Here is a 6,060-nt window from a genome sequence, read left to right on the forward strand (position 1 = left end):
CTCATTCATTCATTCACTCATTTATTCATTCACTCACTCACTCATTCATTCACCCACTCATTCATTCACTCACTCATTCATTTGCTCACTGGTCCACCCATTCATTCATTGATCTACTAATTCACTCACTCATCAACTCATTCACTCACTCACTCACTCATCCACTCACTCACTCATTCACTTGTTTGTTTCAGTAAATGGCTGGCGCACCCCAACACTGATCAGAGCTGATCAGGACCCAGCCAGACAGGACACAGAGCCGCCTCTAGGAGCTCACAGGCTTCCAAAGCTGTGTGCACCCAAGACTCATCATTACCACAGGATGTGTGTGGCCCTTCTGAAAACCAGAGGTGGTTCCATGTCAGGAGAGGACCACGGGGGGAGAGCCAGGCAGGGAGCCTAATATACCCTGGAATCCCACAAAGAGGGTCTGGCAAGGCACTTCAGGTAGTAGCCATGGCAGTGGCCAGGAAGGAGCTGGTGTGACCATGAGGAACTGAGGGACTGAGGGAGAACAGGAAAGAGGTCCACTGCAAGGGAGCTGCCTGGCAGGAGGTGCAGGGCTAGCAGCAATGGGTTCATTCCTCTCGGCACAGTTAGGAGCTGGGTTTTCCCAGTATGGCTGTGCCTTGCAATAGCCCCGGCAAGCAGCCCCTACTCATCCAAAAGAGACCAGTCCTTTGGAAATCAGAATGGAGGCTTCCCTGCTCTCCCTTGAATTGATTCCCAGACCCCACCGTGGAGGGAGGAGGAGAGGGATGTGTTTCAGGGGTACATACAAGCATGCAGACCTGTGCCCCATCCCTTTACTTCAAAACAATGGGGTGAGTAGGGCCCTGGCCCTGCCTAGCCTGTCTTAGACCGGTCATCAGTCTCAGGGGCAGCCAGCCCTCCCAGAGAGCAAGCCCTGTTCTTCTCAATAGACTGGGGACTGGGTGTCAGAGCCCTGGTCTTCCAGGGAGGGCCCAATTCTTAGCCTCCTCAGGCTTCTGGGAGTTTCCTACATGCCTTGGCTCCGGGCCTTATCCTCCCTCCTGCCCAGCAGCCGTGCAGAATGCTCGGGCGGCCAGCTCAGTGTCCTCTCCCCTCTTCAGCCTTCTTGGTGAAGGCCCTCCGGGGTGACCAAGGACAATCATGTCCTCAGCTAAGGTCTCTCGCCCCACTAGCAATACTCTTTACCACGGAAGCCTTCAGGACACAATGGCAGGGTAGTCCAAGGGTTGGGGTACAGACAGTCCTTCCTTGGTGCTAGTCGGGGCTGGTTCCAGAGTCAGATGCCAGCGCTTACGAATGTTCAAATCCCTCCTGCAACTCTACATAGGATCTGTGCATACCCTTGCCTGTCCCCAGCCCACCCCCACATCCTCTACCTTTTCCCAACGTGACTTGATGACTTTTGTTCCTTTCATCTTTCTTTCTTTCTTTCCTTCCTTCCATCTTTCTTTCATTCATTCATTTACTTGTTATATTTATATGAGTATACAGTAGCTGTCTTCAGACACACCAGAAGAGGGCATTGGATGCCCATTACAGATGGTTGTGAGCCACCATGTGGTTGTTGGAAGAACAGTCAGTGTTCTTAACCACTGAGCTATCTATCCAGCCCCTTTTCTTCCTTTCTTCCTCTCTCTCTCTCTCTCTCTCTTTCTCTCTCTCTTTTTCTCCTCCTTCCTTTCTTTTTTTTCTCTTTCTAGACAAGCCCCAGGCTGGTTCAAACTTGACACACAATCAAGTACATTCTTGAGCTTTTCTGATCCTCCCACCTCTCCCTCCTGAGTGCTGGGGCTTCAGCGCCCCTGCATGTATTTCATGGGACTCAAGACTTCGTGCTTGCTGCTGGGCCACTGAGCTGCCTCCAGGTGACTGGCTCCTGCTGTGTGACAGGTGGGCACGGCCAGTTGCTCCACTTTGCTATGGAAGGCATGATGTTAAGGATGTTAAGGAAAAGTCTGGTCATGCTCAGTGCAAATGTGGTCATCTCTGCTGAGCCTGAGGATGCAGAGCCCAAAGACGCTGAGCAGCCACACCCTGCCACCTGGGTGATTCCTGCCCTGCAGAGCCTGGTGTTGTGGTGCCTGAACACAGCTCTGTTGGTGTCTGTGGAGATGTGAGAGAATGGGAAACTGAGGCTCACAAGTGGCAGGGCCTGGGGCAATGGAAGACCCCCTCTGATGAACCAGGTTCTATTTCCAGACCTCTGAATGTGCCAGTAACCAATGACCCACCTCTGACTGGGCTCGTCCCATAACACAGCCCCTCTCCTACCTCTACATGCCTTGGGAAAAGGACTGTGGGAAATACACACACACACACACACACACACACACACACACACACGTACACCATTCCTCACTTTGTACCACACCCATGACCTATAGATGCTCAGCAGATGCCACTCATGAGTAGAGTCAAGGAGCACAGCCACAGTACATCACAGCCCCTCCCCTGGAACAAAGTGCGGAGTTCATAAAATATGGCACTGGCTGTTTGAATGAGGCCTCTGCCATCTGATCCTGTGTCTTCAGGCACCGGTCAGCTTCTTCCTTCTTCAGCTCCATCCTTCTTCAGTGTCTCATACCACGTCCCGCGGTTTCTGGGACACTTGTGGGGCCCTGCTATGGCATCTATGGGGCGTGGGCAGACCTGTGGTGTGGAGCACAGGCTGGGCGGTTCACTTGCAACCCATAATTTCAGGGGCCCAGAAAGTGCCAGGGTTTCTTCTGCTCCTTCTGAAAACACTTCAGAGACCCTGCCCTGAACCCCTTGCAATTAGCAGCCACACGACCCTGTTCGGCAGCCCTAACCAGAGGAGCTTGGGAGGGCCAGGTAACGCCCCTAGCTTGGGTCTCTGCTGAGATTATGGTGGGCCGGCTCCTGCAGGGCTAGCCCACCACAGTCCCCTGCCCCAGCCCTTATGGGTCCGGGGCCACATCTCATTATATACCCCTGAGCAGCAGGGCCTGCCATCCAAGCAGGAATAACTGCGCCTTTCATGTGGCTAGGGAGTCCTGGGATGCAGCATCACCACAGAGCTGGCCTCTGCAGAGTTATCCTGGAGTAGCATCCTGCCTGGGGCTCCCAAGAGGCATGGTGGCTATGTCTGACTGGACCAGAGCTCTAGGGTTGCTGTGAAGCCAGCCTGGATCTCGGTTTTCTCGTCAGAAAACAAAGTACATTCATTTATTGCCCATCTGTTTATTGAGCATCTACATGTACCTAGTTCTTGGAAACCGGGACATATTACAACAAGGCTCTGTCATGGTTTCCTCTTTTGGAGCAGGGTGGCTTACTACCTCTGTGCATCCTGTGGTCTTCTATGTATTTTCTACCATGTGCTGGTGAGAGAGAGAAAAGGCTGGGTGCCATGAACAAGGAAGGGTCTTAGTTTCTAAAGAGAATTGCAAACCTAGACCATGGCCAGAGATCACACCTCCTATGTAGGTGCCCAAGAGGATGAACACACACCCACACAAAGACAAGTGGCAGTGGCAGCTTTCTGCACAGCAGATCCTGAACTGGAAACATCCTGGCCTTCGGCAGGCAGGAAGTTTTGTACATGTGTGTGCCATGGACTGGGTTCGTTGCGGGGACCTCTTGTTCCGCGGGATGAGAGTTCTGGTCAGGTGGGCAAAAAATTTGGCGAGTGATAAACAGAGTCAACACAAAGAAGTGTGGGGTCTGAGTGTATTTCCCAAAAATGGCATGAGGCTTTTACAGTCATTGCAAAAGAGAAATGATAAATCTGGCAGCTCAGTAGTTGAGGTACATCTGAGGCCACCTGAAACACAGTGGGTATAAAACAGCAACCATCTCTTCTGGACTGGTGCAGCACCCCCGGAGCTCCAAGCATGCTCTAGCTGCATGTGCCCTGCCGGAGTCCCGGGAGGCTGGATGCGCCAGTCACAAGGGTTCAAATCTCAAATCTAGAATGCAGATTGCTGCACACTGTCTTTCACACACACACTCAAGGTCTCGCCCATCCTTAGTAAAACGCCCACTATGCTAATCTTCTGGGCTAGTAGAGACACATCTCTTTCTTGCTAATTCCTAGGAGTGGCTCAGCTGCAGTACCTAACTGAGAATGAGGATTCCACTTGTCCTTGCCCTGGGATAAGTCTCCCATTCAGTAAGCTTCAATGCCCTACCTTTTCATTATTTCCCTAACAATGCTAGGGGCAATTAGTCTGACTGGGTGACATCCTTGCGAAATTCCAGATGGAGAATCAGCTCAGCACCGATTAGGACTAGTTGGAACATTGTAGGGGCTGGGAAACATTGTTCAATTTAGTTTGGCTATAATGAAATATTTCTTAGGGCACCTTTATGCCTGAATAAAGAAAGCACGTAGATCTCTCCACAGGCTTTAGCAGAGACCAATCTGGAACACATCAGAACTAGGAGATGTCAGCAATTGACCACCCCAGGAGACTGGCTCTCTGTGAAGCGTATGCCTCAGGTCTATGATCAGGTTTTTTTAGACCTGTCGTGCAGACATAACTGAAGTAGACGAGTGCTGCGTGACAGGTGTGGTTTCTATTAGTAAATTTTCTTCTCGCCGTGAAGAAGAAGGTTTTGTTCTGGCTCATGATCTCAGAAGCTTCTCAGTGGAGAATGTTGGGGTGAATGGAGTTTGTGGCAATGACAAACTGTTTCCCTCACCAGCAGACAGGAAACCAAGAGAACAGGAACACAGAATGGGGCAAGATAGAGCCCTGAAGACACCCAAGTGACTCACCACCCCAAAAGCTTGACCTGTCACCCACCCCCAAGCTCAGCCCTAGGGATCTAATGGCCTCTGGAGATGACCTCAGAGCCAATAAGAGTGGAGTTTCACCAGCCCCCTAGACATTTTTCAGTCTAGTCAAAATGACATCCAGACCAGCTACAACAAGCTAGAGATGCCAGGGCAGGAACTCAAGCAGGAACATGGCTTGCTGACTTGTTTTCAGCCTATGCTTAACTGGCTTTCTCATACAGCCCAGGGAATGGTGCTGCCCACAGTGGACAGGGCTCTTTTACATCAGTCAACAAGACAATCCCTGACTCTTCTCAGGGGAAAGGTTGTGTCCAATTCACAGAGCTAAATAGAACAATATAACTCAAGTGGCCAAGCACTTACACACGAGGCTAGACATTCATCCACAGCAGTGCAGACAGCAGGCATGGCGGGTGGCACATGTCCATAATCATATAAAAATATAGAAGCAAAAGGATCAGGAGTTTGAAGGCATCCTGGAGAACATAGTGAATTCAAGACTAGCCTGGGCTACATGAGAGCCGGTCTCATAAACAAACAAACAAATAAATAAATACACACACACACAAACCAACAACAAAATGTTTACCTCTCATGCATATGGTAGCCCACAACTGGACAATGAGAAGAGAAGGACAGACTGAATTCCCCACGCACAGAGCAGGGGAACACAACCTGTGTGGTTCTAGGATAAAGGGCAGACTCAGCTGTGGGTTGGGACATGAGTAGAGTAACTCTTGTGGGGTTCTGGCTGGCAAGGGGCACAAGGAACAGGGCGGTTCTGATACTGTGTGGCCTTAGGCCTGGGTCTCACACAGCATGGAAAGGTACAGCTGGACACTAGAGATCTGCACGGCCTAGCCAGATGATGACTCAGTTCAAAGCTCTTCAGAACCCACATCCCTCCGCAGAGGGGTACACATACAGCCTGAGGACAGGGGTCCCAGAGCTTCCTGTGGCCGGGTGACCAGCCCAGCTGTAGCTGGCTTGTAAACATTTACATTCTTGCTGTGGAAAGAGCCACTTTATGAGACTTGCCTGGGGCCATGGGACCTCCATAGTACTGTGCAGCTGGTGGCTGCACTTCCCATTTGCCAGCTGCCTGCTGGGTCTTTCAGGCTAGTCACCAACCTCCCTGTTCCCCACACTCTCATATCCCAGGCAGTGCCAATGCAGACCCCGTAGGTCTAATTCAGGAGGGTCCTGAAGTTCCCAGTCACAGGATGTCTCTCTCCTCTATTTCTCCTCCATATACCCTTCTCATCTCTCCACATTACTTCTCCCTTCCCTCCCCTCCCCTCCCC

This window comes from Mastomys coucha, unplaced genomic scaffold (assembly GCF_008632895.1).
Source record: "Mastomys coucha isolate ucsf_1 unplaced genomic scaffold, UCSF_Mcou_1 pScaffold22, whole genome shotgun sequence".
Classification (NCBI taxonomy): Eukaryota; Metazoa; Chordata; class Mammalia; order Rodentia; family Muridae; genus Mastomys; species Mastomys coucha.